We start from the raw sequence: 16,438 nt of genomic DNA, 5'->3' as shown, positions 1-16,438 counted from the left end.
ATTATAAAGAGACTCTAAATAGTTTTATTGTCCACAAACTCTGTTCTCGTGTTTGATTGGATGATGGAGAACTCATGATAACAGAGGGAGGAAAAATATCCGCGTATTTTGAAGGTTTTTCGGCTTCTTATTGACGAGAATCTCAAAACTCTTCACACAGTCTCTGAGTGGGGCTTTAATTTTGAAGTTTGTATTTGTAAGTAGTTTATAGTTTGAAATGGTCTGATATTATTATGAATAAGACCGTCAGTGAGATCTGTAGTTGTCTGAATGACTCCCTTTGCTCGGATCCTTATTTCGGTATCGCTTCTCGGCCTTTTGGCTAAGATCAAGTGTAGTATCTGTTCTTATCAGTTTAATATCTGATACGTCCCCTATCCGGGGACCATATATTAAATTGATTTTTGGATCAGGGAGATGGAATAGGGGCTTGCTCCGTCCACTCCACGCATCGACCTGGTATTGCAGTATCTCCAGGAACGGTGCACCCCCTAAAACTGTCAAGAAAAGAACTGAACAATTGTGTATGTGATGAATTAACTTTGAGTGTAATATCAAATGCTCATATCGATCTAATGTTAATCTAGTTTAAGTGTAATAAAATCGTTCAGTAGTTTAAATCGCGCTTCAATCAAACATCTCATCTATAACGGACGCGAGATTAAGATAAAAACATATTTCAGTGTTAAAATATATTCAGCAGTAAAATCTGAAGACACTGGAATCATAAAATGTGCTTCTTTATCTCTGATAACACTAAACAAACGCAATTTTACCGGCTTGTGTAGCTAATGCGCATGCGCGTTCTCTATTTGAATGACAGGCGATATCTGTTTCTGAAATGTGATTGGCTCTTTTACCTTTAAGGCGGGACTTCCTTTCTACATCCGTTGACCGTTCCCAATTTCAAAACTAGTCTCTTATGGAGGACCTAATGTGACAATATTACAAATAAATATAAAGAGTCCAGGATTTTTATTCCGGTGCATCATTAAAAATGTTTTACATATAAATTAACTTATTATCAAATCTGACGTAGTTATACTTTTATTTCCTTAAGAATGATTGTATTGATTTATTTCCACATATATTATTTTCTATACTTATATGTTTATTGATTTATTTGTACATTTGCACATAAATAGGAAGATGGGATAGAATAGGGTTCAAAACAGTGTTACTATGAATGCAAACTTTAATACAGTGAAAAAGACTCTAAAATAAAATATTTGACGCCATGAGTGTACCTTCATTTACTATTATTTTGAATGGCCATGGAATATGAAGCAATGTGAAAACAATTTAACATTTGAACTTTTGCTGACCTATTATGCTTCACAGAGTTAATGTGCGCTTCTAAATCACTTGTACCTTTATTAGCAACTGACACACAAGTGCAGCTTTACATGTCATACATTCCCACGGATCTCCACATGGACGAAAGCATGGGAATATTTTGTGCAAGTAACAAATCAGATATCTCTGCACCAGAAAAATCATAGAGACATACGTACGGGTTGACTTATTTCACTCAGTTTGGCAAGTACCCATGATAAGTATCACCCTGGTAACTGCATAGCAACCACATGGGCTTACCCTAGCAACCAAGTAACAAATTATATATCTCTGCACCAGAAAATAGTAGAGGCTACCAGTTTGACTTATTTCACTCAGTTTGGCAAGTACCCATGATAAGTATCACCCTGGTAACTGCATAGCAACCACATGGGCTTAACCTAGCAACCAAGTAACAAATTATATATCTCTGCACCAGAAAATAGTAGAGGCTACCAGTTTGACTTATTTCACTCATCATGGCAAGTGCCCATGATGAATATCACCCTGGTAACTGCCTCGCAACGAGATGTGGTTACCTTAGCAACCAAGTAACAAATATCATATTTCTGCACCAGAAAATCGTAGAGATTTCCTGGTTGACTAATTTCACTCAGGATGAAAAGTAGCCAAGTATTGTATCACCCTGGTCATTACCTAGCAACCAGATGGGGTTACCCTAGCAACCAAGTAACAAATAGCATATCTCTGCACCAGAACAAAGATTTCAGGTTTTGTTCATGGGACTCAGGGTAGCAGGGATCTATCTATCTATCTATCTGATAGACTGAATGGTCGTATAATCTTTTAACTTTGAACTTTTAAAACTACTACTTAAACTTATAACAACTTCAAACTAAAAACCTTCAAACTTTTACAACTACTTCAAACTTTATTGCTATGTTCTCTCAAGCCAACCTAAAGTTTGTCCACAAACTTTTCAATCTAGAAATAAATAAATACACGTGGAATTAAAAAAATACAGTAATACATAAGGTAATAAAGCTAAGTACTAGTTTATGTCTGATATGAAAATGTTTTATTTTATATAGTCTGGAGCTCAAAGCTGATTGGTCCGTGTGTGTGGCTCTGTTGTACACTGACTCAAAACATTGCAGCAAGTCACATCGCAATGCATCATCGGTTACATTCCTTGTAAACTGGGTGTAATTGTAAATATTTGTTAATAACATGTAATAACAATGTGTATTAGTCATGAAGTATGTGTATTTGAATGTGTATCACTAGAGGTCGACCGATTAATCGGCCGATTTTTTTGCATTTTTTAACATAATCGGCATTGGCCAATATCCAAGTATATCAAGCCGATTATTAGGCAGGCGCATCTGTGGGCAGCCTAGTGTTGTTGTGGAACACGTGTTCGACGCACGCTGCCCCTAGAGTCATTTTCCAGCAGAGTGAGCAGACCTCATCCAGTGCCTAAGGAAGGAGCTAAGTTCCTTGGAGAAAACGGTATGGATTAAATTTGTATAACTCCTTCATATTTAAATAAAAACTTTTGATATGTTACTGTCAACTTCGAGAAAAAACGGGACATGACGTTCGGCTACTTTGGATATTGATAGCGTAGTTGAAGTTGCATTATCACATCAGAAGGGTTGCTATCTTGTCACAATAAGTAAGCAAGAATTTAGCAATTACAGAAAGTGAATCTGATACTTTTATTTGTTCTGTTTGTGTCTTATATTTGAGAGGGTTGTCACTCAATGCAGAGAAATAAGTAATAAAAAAATATACCAACGCACTATAGGCTATTGAAGGACTGGCTTTGGTAAGTTCGGACGTTATCGGTTCTGCTGTTGGTACTGGAGAAATTAAGAAAATACATTCTTTATTGCTATAAAGAGAAAGTTATTTTATCTCGCCAGCCATTTCTATGTATAATAATTCTATGAAACCATTCGTCTGTGATGCAATTTAGCTATTCACAGTCAGAGAGAGAGAGAGAGAGCGCAAGAGATTTCGCGCACAGCGAGGCCTGCTTAATGAGTGACAGAACTAAACATTCAAACGTAGCCTGGTTTAGATCTGTGATATTAGTCTGATTTTATTTTAGATTTCGCCTTCCAAAGATTATAAAAATAATATTTATACATAAGCCGCATTCTGTCTAGCACAACTTCCTTCCCTTCACAGCGGTGCACTGACATTTCTCCCTAAAACTCAAACTTAACGTCAGATTCAGCACGATCGGTGATTGTTGTAAAATGCAGTCTAGCTACTGTTGCTAAATTGCGGGACGCTTTAATAATAAAAAGAGCGCGAGAGATACCGTTCCCAAGGTGGCGCGCGCTCCGAAACACACCGCAACGAGACAAGCAAACTATAGACTACTTTGGGTTTCATGCGTCTAAACGATCAAATATACACAAAAATATGTCAAAACGACCGGCTTGGAGATTCACTTAAACACAGTTTATGTCTTAAGTGGATGTAGTTAAGGAAATAGTTGGGAGAAAATATGGCGCATCAGGAGTCTATTAGACTCGGTCTTAAAGGGGAAGCATCCTAATAAACATGTGACGATTGAGCCATTACTGCGAATCAAACAACAAAAGGCAAAGAGAAAATCACTTACAGCTCTTGAATGAATAACTTCTGCACTAATAAGCATTAATCTATCTATGATAAACTATGCAGTGTTATTTTACAATTGATAACTTTGTTAGATTTCCTTTTAGACCACACCTGAACAGTAACGTTAGTAGACCTTCCTGAAATTAAATCACTGTGCCTATATAAAGTTTATCTTTGTTTATATATATATATATAAACAAACGAAAAGAACCGTTAAGAATACCGTTAAAGTACCGGATCGATAAGCAGTATCGGTAAGATAGTAAAACCATTAAAACCTTAACGATACCCATCCCTAGTTATGCCTGTGCTTCTCTTGGATGCTCTGAATATTGGATTACGTGTCTGGATTGCCCCTTAATTAAAGCTGCATTTGGATCTCAACCTTCGTGTCTCGGAGCAGTTCGTAACCCCTGCTTTGTTTATTTAATATATTTGTTATACATTATGTTTTTACACTATACATTTTTAATTTAAGTGTACAAGTGCAGATTGGTCAAGTGTTCAATAAATGTATTTCTTGAGAAATTTTGTCTATCTTAAGTAATTATTTGTGTTACATTTTATCTTTCAAATAAAAGGTTCAAATAAGAGGTTAAAATCAAGGACATATCGGCCAAAATAAATCGGCAGCATTAATCGGCCATCGGCCGACCCGGATTTCAAAAGATAGGCATCGGCCTGAAAAAAACAATATCGGTCGACCTCTATGTATCACCATCGACGTGAATAGTAGTGAGCAGAATGACTCCTCTGATTGGCTCGCTTTCAGTTCATACTTACCTGGCAGGGGAGACACCATGATCATGAAGGTGGTTCACCCAGGGTGAGGCTCAGTCATTGCACTCCGACTGTGCTGACCCCTGCGAATTCCCCAAATGTGGGAATCTCGACTGCATGATTTCTGGTAGTGGGGGACTGCGTTCGCGCTCTCCCCTGATCATCTGGTTAAAGGCAGATTAAATATTTATATATAGACTTATTTAGCATGTATAATTAGTTCATCCACATTGGAGTGTTTTCAAATATGAACTGATCGTTTTAAGGTTATTTTTATGCATCTCAATCACGTTGAAGTTAATTTGAGCCATTCAGCGGAGAGTTTGCTCCTATGTGTTGGATCTTTGTCTAGCTGTATAATCCAGTTGTGTTTGAGCGTCACTCATGGACTGATGACCAGATGTTCTCCTTTAGGATTTTCTGGTAGGGAGCAAGTCTATGGAGCCAGAAATATGCCAAAACAATTTGAATTGTGTAAATTTGAAATATTAGATGTTTGAATTATAATTGTTATTTTTGCCAAATTTAATATTACGTTGTATTTTAAATAGGTTTGAATTTTTTTAAACTCCAATCCTGGACATTTCATATTGAAGTGAAGTGAGTTTTTTTATGGCACAATTTTATAAATTTGTATTTTCAAACAGCACATTTTTATTTCTGAATTCTTACACTGTAAATATCCCGTTTTAAAAAGTACAGCTTCAAGTTTTCAAGATGGAGAAATTCAGAACAGAAATTCAGATCTACAGAAAGTGGGTCAAAGGTCAAGCGTTCCACAGGGAAGAGTAGAGGGTCTCGGAAAAGTCGAACGGAGCATTTTGGCCAATTACAGCTCGAGGTGCAATAATTCTCTGGTGCGAGCGTGATTCAAAAGGTCGCCATTCTGACCATGAAGTGGTTCTTAAACTTTTATGATTAATATTTTTATGGTTAGCACATTCTCCGCATATGAGACATTTGTCTGAGCGGTCTCTGGTATTTGTTTTAGTATAAAGTATATTTAGTATGAAAGTGATTAGTAAGAGTAAGCATCACATATAACTCAATAATTCATGTAATTCTGCTTCTGTGATCGGACTCCACATCAGATCCAAGTCGGATGTTATTTCAAACACTTGTTGGTGTTTGTAAGTGAGTTTTGAGCTCAAGACTTGAACATCACGAATGATCGTTCAGATGTGTGTGATTTAGCATGCGTGATTACAATATACGATTCATTTCATGTAGCTTATTGTAAGGCATTTAATGGCTAATTTACACACCGAACTCCAACAAACGTTACAAACACATTATGACTGTCATTCTCACACGTGCACATATTGATGTTCAGTCATTATGCCGTTTATTTTTAGTTTGAGTCCAAATCAATTTAAACTGAACATTTCACGTGTTCTTGTCATAAATCTTCAAAGCTGCAAAATAAGTTTAAACAAGCAGCATAAAAAGGTTCGATTTTGGGTAATGTTGATTATTGGTTGGTATTTCAATGCAAAAGTCTGTCTTATTCACTACCCAAACTAATCTTGTTCAGGCGCTGTCAGATCTGATATTGCACTGCGTCTTGAGTATTTAAATGAGGTAATTTTCCCCTTTCACACATGCAACCAGGTAAATTACAGGAAAATTGTTGGGTTGCCTTTACTGGTAAATGTGCTGTTCACACATACCATCAAAATGAACATGTAAATGTACTAATGATACTACTTCTCATTAAGGGAAATGGCCAGAGCTAAATTGACCAATTATTTTCAAAAAGGGTCGTGTTCACACGTGACCTAACCTGAAAATACAGTCAATTGTCTGGAAAAGGCTGTATGTGTGAAAGGGGCTATTGTCATTCCTGTTTAAAGGCTTGTTTTAGATTGCGCTTCACAACATTTGCGCCGTTGTCTGATCTGCATAATTCCTTTAGTGAATATTAGTTTGGGTTTATGGGGTCGCCTGGATGAGTGCGAACATCAGCGGCATCCATGTTGATGTTTTGTTTTCTCACAACTGTCATAATGGCCAGAGAAATATTTACAAAAAGATCTTGGTGCAGCTTTTTAATGACTTCATTTTCGTTGTTTTTAGACATGCAAGTGAACACACATGAACCAACTGATAACCAGATTCTAAACACAAAATGACAGATACTGCAGCAGTTGTATGTATATGGTTTCTCATCTCGCAGTACCAGAAATGTACAATTTGAATTCAGCTGGGCATCACATTCACTTTTAAGGGTTCTCCTAAAAAGTTTCCATTTGTTGTTGACTTGTATTTTATGATCGCATGATTTATCTTAGATTCATCTTTTACATCTCAAAAATAGAATAGAAAGAAATTTTTATATTCACTGTAACAACTACACAATGTAATAAGTTAAATGTAATGTTCATAATATATATAGTTGAAGTCAGAAGTTTCATTAAAATGCATTTTTAACCACTCCACAGATTTCAGATTAGCAAACTATAGTTTTGGAAAGTCGTTCAGGACATCTACTTTGTGCACGAGTAATTTTTCCAACAATTGTTTACAGACAGATTGTTTCACTTTTAATGGATTATATCACAATTCCAGTGGGTCAGAAGTTTACATACACTTAGTTAACTGTGCCTTTAAGCAGCTTCTGATAGGAGGTGTTCTGAATTGGAGGTGTACTAGTTGATGTATTTTAAGTCCTACCTTCAAACTTAGTGCCTCTTTGCTTGACATCAGCATCATTAGGATCACATCAGCTAGGAATACCAAGGGTTCACTCTAAGCAAGGAGAGTCTGCTATTAGCCATTATGGCAGCCGCAGCTGGAACCAGCTTCCAGAAGAGATCAGATGTGCTTCTACAGTAGTCACATTCAAATCCGAATGCCTGAAGGTACCACGTTCATCTGTACAAACAATAGTACGCAAATATGAACCCCATGGGACCACGCCGCCATCATACCGCTCAGGAAGGAGACCCATTCGGTCTCCTAGAGATGAACATAGTTTGGTGCAAAAAGTGCAAATCAATCCCAGAACAACAGCAAAGGACTTTGTGAAGATGCTGGTGGAAACAGGTATACGAGTATCTATATCCACAGTAAAACGAGTCCATTATCGAGATAACCTGAAAGGCTGCTCAGCAATGAAGAAGCCACTGCTCCAAAACCACCATAATAAAGCCAGACTACAGTTTGCAAGTGCACATGGCGACAAAGATCTGACTTTTGGAGAAATCTCCTCTGGTCTGATGAAACAACATGACCATAATAACCATCGTTATGTTTGGAGGAAAAGGGTGAGGCTTGCAAGCCGAAGAACACCATCCCAACTCTGAAGCATGGGGGGGCAGCATCATGTTGTGAGGGTGCTTTGTTGCACGAGGAACTGGTGCACTTCACAAAATAGATGATAGATGACATCATGAGGAAAGAAAATTCTGTGGATATATTGAAGCAACATCTCATGATATCAGTCAGGAAGTTAAAGCTCTAGAACTGAAACGGTGTGTGTGATCAAGGAGGACTACAAACCTGACTCAGTTACACCAGTTCTGTCTGGAGGAATGGGACAAAATTCCAGCAACTTATTGAGAGAAGCTTGTGGAAGGATCCCCAAAACATTTGACCCAAGTTAAACAATTTAAAGGCAATGCTACCAAATACTAACAAAGTGTATGTTCACTTCTGCCCCACTGGGAATGTGATGAAACAAATAACAGCTGAAATAAATAATTCTCTCTACTATTATTCTACATTTCACATTCTTAAAATAAAGTTGTGATCCGAACTGACCTCAGACAGGGAATGTTTTGTGAAAAACTGAGTTTAAATGTATTTGGCTAAGCTGTATGTAAACTTCTGATTTCAACTTTTTTATGTTGCTAAATTTAAGTTTATTACATTAGAGAAATATTAGGTTACATTTTTATCTAAAATATTTTATTAAAAATGTAATAATTGTGTAAATGGGACCTGCTCCATCATTTTGAGTTGCCTTGACCCAGAAACACATTTTGAGCTTCATGGACTGAATTAAAAAATGAATGTTTCAGCTTTATTATTCTATAATTAAGTTTCTAATCATTTTCTAATCATTAATATCCTCTTAAGTGTCCTTGGCTCATGTATAAATACAAACATAAATATATAACTATTATTGTAATTAGTGTGATACTCGAGTACTCACAGCGCTTCACTTAATCCACATTTTGTTATGTTACAGCCTTATTCCAAAATGGATTAAATTAATTATTTTGCTCAAAGTTCTACAAACAATACCCCATAATGACAACATGAAGTTTGTTTGAAATCTTTGCAAATTTATTAAAAAGAAATAAAATCACAAGTACACAAGTATTCACAGCCGTTGCCATGACACTCAAAATTGAGCTCATGTGCTTCCTGTTTCCACTGATCATACTTGAGATGTTTCTATAACTTGATTGGAGTCCACCTGTGGTAAATTCAGTTGATTGGACATGATTTGGAAAGGCACACACCTGTCTATATAAGGTCCCACAGATAACAGTGCATGTCAGAGCACAAACCAAGCCATGAAGTCCAAGGAATTGTCTGTAGACCTCTGAGACAGAATTGTATGGAGGCACAGATCTGGGGAAGGGTACAGAACAATGTCTGCTGCAATGAAAAACAGGACAACAACCCCAAGCACACAGCCAAGATAACAAAGGAGTGGCTGCGGGACAACTCTGTGAATGTCCTTGAGTGGCCCAGACTTGAACCCGATTGAACATCTCTGGTGAGATCTGAAAATGGCTGTGCACCGACGTTCCCCATCCAACCTGATTGAGTTTGAGAGATCCTGCAAAGAAGAATGGGAGAAACTGCCCAAAAATATGTGTGCCAAGCTTGTAGCATCATACACAAAAAGACTTGAGGCTGTAATTGGTGCCAAATGTGCTTCAACAAAGTATTGAGCAAAGGGTGTGAATACTTATGTACATTTTATTTATTCTAATAAATTTGCAAAGATTTCAAAAACTTCTTTCATGTTGTCATTATGGGGTATTGTTTGTCGAATTGAGGAGAAAAATGAATTTACTCCATTTTGGAATAAGGCTGAAACATAACAAAATGTGGATTAAGTGAAGCGCTGTGAATACTTTCCAGATGCACTTTATTTATATATTTAAATATATATGCATATTAGTAGTAGAGCTGGGCGATATTTTTCAGCAAGTTGACTATATTCGATATCTCGATAATTATGTATTTGCTCTAAAATGGCTCAAAAGTGTTTTACTAAGAACATTTAATATAGACGACCAATTAAAACAAACTATTGGCGGACAAACAGTCCAATATCAGTCAATCTCTCATGTGTAATATATATATATATAATGGTACATAAACTAGTTTTAATGTGATATTCAGTATGTGGAAAACATGTATTGAGTATTTTAAAGTTGTATATAGTCTCCCCTGTTTTACTGATAATCAATATTCAGCTAATTAAGAGTCTGTGATATATGATTTATTTTTAAATGGTTTGTTTTGGTTTTGGGGATACTGTATTAATTTGATATGTTCAGGTCTTGGGAAAAAGTCTTAAATTTGAATTTCTGCAGCAACCTTGATAAAGCAAGAGGAGTTTTAAATGTGTGAAAGAGATTTTGAGAGCTGCGGTGGAGGGAAAGATTATCAGAAAATAAACATTTACATTTTGGTCTGTTTCTCACACAGAACTATTGTATGATTTATACTGGGATAACACACAAGTCTTGCACAATTTTAGTCCAAAAAAAAATCAAATGTTGATACATGACTGTTAGGTCATCGATGACATCGACGCAAAAAATACGTTGACGCAAAATATGCGCACCGATTCGTCAGACCCAAAACAAAGATGAGCCGGAGAGCAGTAGCAGTGTTGCCAGGTATTTGTACGATAATTTTGACCTCTGTACGATGTATAATCAATAATGAAAAAAATCCCAAAATGTACGATAATTTCAGAGTTTTCAGTCGTTCGTCCAAACACACATCCTACCGCTTCTCTCTCTGACCCCGAATCATTTCGCAGGCTCGCCTGCCTGCACGCAAGCACGTACACACACACACACACACACACACACACACACACACAGAGGCACCACACGTCAACACTACACTACAGTTTTGCCGAAGAAGACAGATCAGTTTAACAAAACGAAACAGTAAAGTGCTAAAAAAATGAGTTCAGAAAGGTAAGGTGAGGACAGTGGAGGGGCGAAGAGGAAGGCAGAGTCTGAAGAGCAGCGGAAAAGTAAGCATAGGCCACAAACATATAGGACAGAGTGGGAAAAAGACCCCACTTTTGCAGGATGGCTAAAACCTGTCCCAGGAAACGATGCTAAAGCAGTCTGTCGTTGTTGCAACGTCCAAATGGTGGCAGAGATCACGGTTTTAAAAAATCATGCACACAACTCTGTCTCCAGCCGCCTCAGGAGTGATCTTCCAGGCATCACAGTGCAGCGCTGCGTGTGCCATTCACTGCACCTTTGCGCAAGCGAGGCATGCAGACAACTCCCTCGTAGGTGTGAGGATTTAGCCAGAGACATTTATGGGTACTTCAGAAACAGCGCAAAACGCATCGCGCAACTCCGAGAATTCCATGATTTTTGCCATGTTGAGCCCCACAAAATGCTCAAGCCGTCACAGACTAGATGGCTGTCACTGAACGACATTGTAAAACGTGTGTCTGCGCAATGGGATGCTCTCCGACTTTTTTTCACAGATCAGTGGCTTGAGGTCAGACTTACTGCTGCGGAGACTATTTTTCACTCACTCAATGACCAGTCTCTACGCCTCTTCTATTATTTCCTTGAATGGGTCCTACCGAAATTCACAGATCTTAATCAGTATTTTCAGAGTGAAAAGGTGGTGATCACTTAATTGAGAAGCAAGGTCTGCGAGACTTACAAAGATCTGCTTCTGACGTTCATGGATAGGGACCATGTCATGCGCACTCCACTGAAAGACATTGACATCAATAATGGCCCAAAGGTCACACTGAGCTCAATGTACTTGGGCATAAAGGTGATGCAGCAGCAGCAGGCAAGAATTTCGCCAGAAAATCTGACAGATTTTTATGTGCGCTGTCAGAAATTTCTACAGATTGCCTGCGGGGAAATCAAGAAACGATTTGATTTTGATGATGCTCTCTTGACCCGCCTTGTATGCCTTTCTCCTGCCACTGCAACAGATGCAAACGCACGAGTTGAGCATCAGTCTCTGCTCCCCCTCATGGAACAAGTGCCACGGCTGATTGACATGTCAGACACAGACAGTCTCCAAGTCATTGATGACCAGTGGAGGCGATTGCCTCTCATGGCCTTAAGTGAAGACACGAAAGAAATGGATGTCGATGAATTTTGGCATCATATTTCTATGTTGGAGGAGTTCCAGGGGATAGCCATGTTCAGCGAACTGGGAAAGTTTGCTCTGGATGTGCTTGTGTTTCCACACTCAAATGCGCCATGCGAACGAGTGTTTTCAAAAGTCAATCTAATCAAAACAAAACCACGAAACCGACTCATTACAGACACTCTGAATGGACTCCTGCACACATCGGAGTGTGTGAAGAATGCTGGTGGGTGTCACGCCTTCAAACCGACGAACACTATGCTGCGCTCCATGACGGCATCCAATCTGTACCATAAAAGGATTCCCCAACCAACAACATCTGCCAACACAGCACAAGTGGATGTGGCATCCGATGATGACAGCGACTTAGAGATCGAATTTGAATCTTTCTAGTGTTAATTGTGCACTTTTTTCTCTCTGTATCATAGTTTAAGGTCTAGTTCAAAATGTGGACTGTCGGCATATATTTTGCACTTTGGCAAAAAAAAGTGACATATTCAGACTTCCTCCAGTTAGTGTGAGCGTATTACACAGCTTTTTTAAATTGACTGTAAAATTATTTGGAAAATAAAATGGTTGGAAAATAGCTATATTTTATGCGTTTGGTTCGTGTACGATAATTTTTCTCAAAAAACGATAATTTTGAGGTTTTGGTACGATACTTTGACATTTCTAATCTGGCAACACTGAGCAGTAGCAACACGAGTGGCTCCTCAGACTATCAGAAGTGCAAGGCAGCACGCACTCGTTCCTCTAAAGTATGGGAATTCTTTCATTTAAAAGGAAACAATTCCGTGATATGTCATCTTTGCAAAATAGAGATGGCCTTCCATTCTAGCACCACGGCAATGCACCAGCACCTTAAGAAGCGCCACCCGGGAGCAGCTGCATGTTGAAATGCTCACATTCCTCCACTCCAATATATGACTGTATTTTGTCTTGAATGAGACACACACTCACACACACACACACACACACACACACACACACACACACACACACACACACACACACACAGTATTCTTAAGGTGAAAGTGTCAGATTGTAAGTTGTTATTTGCATGTGAATGAAGATGCTTTTTTTCAGTAAGCTAGGCCCATGTTCAACATAAATGTTGAATTCTGAATGTTTATTTTCATTATTTATTGTTTTGTTGGAAAAGCACTCTTTGTATTAGCTTAAAGCCCCCAAGTTTACATTGGTTACTGTATTCTTTCAATAGCTCTAAACAAGTATTTTGGGTGACCTTTTTATTTTTTATTGAATGCTAGACATCAAGTTGTTATTTTAATCTGAAAGAAGAATTACAAGATGCACTTTTTTCAGTAAGCTAGGCCTATGTGTTTTCAAGGCTTCAAGGTTTTATTGAATGCTATCTCTGACTAAGAATGCGTTACTTTGCACTTGTATAGTCTTATTTTGGAATTTTAAGAGCAATAAACATATATTGCAATGTTAAGGAATTCATGTTTTTTTCATTCAGATATGTAAATCAACATGTATAAATTGCTATTAGTCAATTAATGGGGAGATAATCGAATCGGACTGAAAAAAATATATATGAATCGTTAGATTAATCAATGCATCGAAAAAATAATCGCTAGATTAATCGTTTAAAAAATAATCATTTATCCCAGCCCTAATGACTGTATTTAATATCTATACAGAGTATTAATCTGTTTAAATGTTTTGAAAATAACCAACAATTATTCACATCGTGACATCAAATAACTAATTTCAGAGAAACTTAATCAGAGGAAAGATAAATATTTGTTGATGAATTCATCTTAACATGGAGAAGGCTCTCTTTTTAATATTAATGTATGAAAGACTTCGTCATTGGACACGTCATTACGTCCTGTTTAATATTCATGAGCTCGCTTTCGCCATAGTGGGTTTCGTAATTTGCGGGGGGAAAAAACGGTTCAGGTGGATTTTTACACGGTTTGGTGCAAGACAAGCGACACCTGTGAGTATCTTCACATTTAAAACTTTCAATTTGATTATTTAGACTACTTTTATGTACTTAAATGCTTGTAGTCCCGTAAACTAGGATTAATCCGTCGAAAATGTTTTAAGAACAACGTTAGTACATCAATTTCGAGCTTTTTGATTGTTTTTTTTTGGCCGTTGTTAATCAGTGTAGGCTAATCTGAGACAACCGTCCAATTTGAGGCGTTTAAATGAGAAAATAAAGACATTTCTCACGTGAACTGTGTCCGTTAAATACACCGATGGATGAAGTCAGTCACAATCAAATCAGATCAAACTTATTCAACGGGTTGCTGATATTTAACGCTCATTCAAGGATTTGCAAACACCAGTTTGTGCTGATTTCCCGCTTTATTGTTTCAGTGTAGATCTGTCAAGATTGATGGCGCTAAAATGTTTGTTGAAATAGTCGTTGAAAGGGTTTGCAGCTTTTCTCGTCGTCAGTGATTGTAGTTTGATGGCGCAGACGGACTTGCAGTTCCACATTTCACCACATGAGGGCGTCAAAGGAAACAAATGTGGCAAAAGCTTCATTTTCTCCTGTTGTTTTGTGAATCTGGTGTCAGAACATGAGCAGAGAGACTTTCCTGTGAAAAGCGGATTATTTTAGGATTATAAAGAGACTAAATAGTTTTATTGTCCACAAACTCTGTTCTCGTGTTTGATTGGATGATGGAGAACTCATGATAACAGAGGGAGGAAAAATATCCGCGTATTTTGAAGGTTTTTCGGCTTCTTATTGACGAGAATCTCAAAACTCTTCACACAGTCTCTGAGTGGGGCTTTAATTTTGAAGTTTGTATTTGTAAGTAGTTTATAGTTTGAAATGGTCTGATATTATTATGAATAAGACCGTCAGTGAGATCTGTAGTTGTCTGAATGACTCCCTTTGCTCGGATCCTTATTTCGGTATCGCTTCTCGGCCTTTTGGCTAAGATCAAGTGTAGTATCTGTTCTTATCAGTTTAATATCTGATACGTCCCCTATCCGGGGACCATATATTAAATTGATTTTTGGATCAGGGAGATGGAATAGGGGCTTGCTCCGTCCACTCCACGCATCGACCTGGTATTGCAGTATCTCCAGGAACGGTGCACCCCCCTAAAACTGTCAACAATAGGACTGAATAATTGTGTATATGATGCTTTAACTTTGAGTGTAATATTAAATGCTCATATCGATCTAATGTAAATCCAGTTTGTGTAATAAAATCGCTAAGTAGTTTTATTCGCGCTTTAATCAAACATCTCATCTATAACGGACGCGAGATTAAGATCAAAAACATATTTCAGTGTTAAATTATATTCAGCAGTAAAATCTGAAGACACTGGAATCATAAAATGTGCTTCTTTATCTCTGATAACACTAAACAAACGCGATTTTCCCGACTTGTGTAGCTAATGCGCATGCGCGTTCTCTATTTGAATGACAGGCGATATCAGTTTCTGAAATGTGATTGGCTCTTTTACCTTTAAGGCGGGACTTCCTTTCTACATCCGTTGACCGTTCCCAATTTCAAAACTAGTCTCTTATGGAGGACCTAATGTGACAATATTACAAATAAATATAAAGAGTCCAGGATTTTTATTCTGGTGCATCATTAAAAATGTTTTGCATATAAATTAACTAATTATCAAATCTGAAGTAGTTATACTTTTATTTCCTTAAGAATGATTGTATTGATTTATTTCCACATATATTATTTTCTATACTTATATGTTTATTGATTGATTTATTTGTACATTTGCACATAAATAGGAAGATGGGATAGAATAGGGTTCAAAACAGTGTTACTATGAATGCAAACTTTAATACAGTGAAAAAGACTGTAAAATAAAATATTTGATGCCATGAGTGTACCTTCATTTACTATTATTTTGAATATGGAATATGAAGCAATGTGAAAACAATTTAACATTTGAACTTTTGCTGACCTATTATGCTTCACAGAGTTAATGTGCGCTTCTAAATCACTTGTACCTTTATTAGCAACTGACACACAAGTGCAGCTTTACATGTCATACATTCCCACGGACCTCCACATGGACGAAAGCATGGGAATATTTTGTGCAAGTAACAAATCAGATATCTCTGCACCAGAAAAATCATAGAGACATACGTACGGGTTGACTTATTTCACTCAGTTTGGCAAGTACCCATGATAAGTATCACCCTGGTAACTGCATAGCAACCACATGGGCTTACCCTAGCAACCAAGTAACAAATTATATATCTCTGCACCAGAAAATAGTAGAGGCTACCAGTTTGACTTATTTCACTCATCATGGCAAGTGCCCATGATGAATATCACCCTGGTAACTGCCTCGCAACGAGATGTGGTTACCTTAGCAACCAAGTAACAAATCACATATCTCGGCACCAGAACAAATATTTCAGG

The 16,438-nt window shown here is 37.5% G+C and overlaps 3 non-coding genes across 3 annotated transcripts; all 3 read left to right on the top strand.

The window, feature by feature from the left end:
* The first annotated feature begins 302 nt into the window (after positions 1-302).
* LOC127620433 (U2 spliceosomal RNA) lies at positions 303-493 on the top strand. The gene has a single exon (XR_007967720.1). It is a non-coding gene; the product is annotated as a U2 spliceosomal RNA (small nuclear RNA).
* A 4,215-nt stretch (positions 494-4,708) lies between these two features.
* Positions 4,709-4,872, top strand: LOC127620426 (U1 spliceosomal RNA). Its single transcript, XR_007967714.1, has one exon. It is a non-coding gene; the product is annotated as a U1 spliceosomal RNA (small nuclear RNA).
* Positions 4,873-14,951: 10,079 nt separating this feature from the next.
* Positions 14,952-15,142, top strand: LOC127620440 (U2 spliceosomal RNA). Its single transcript, XR_007967726.1, has one exon. It is a non-coding gene; the product is annotated as a U2 spliceosomal RNA (small nuclear RNA).
* Positions 15,143-16,438: the final 1,296 nt, after the last annotated feature.

This window comes from Xyrauchen texanus, chromosome 26 (assembly GCF_025860055.1).
Source record: "Xyrauchen texanus isolate HMW12.3.18 chromosome 26, RBS_HiC_50CHRs, whole genome shotgun sequence".
NCBI lineage: Eukaryota > Metazoa > Chordata > Actinopteri > Cypriniformes > Catostomidae > Xyrauchen > Xyrauchen texanus.
This window is presented reverse-complemented; position numbering and strand designations above follow the sequence as displayed.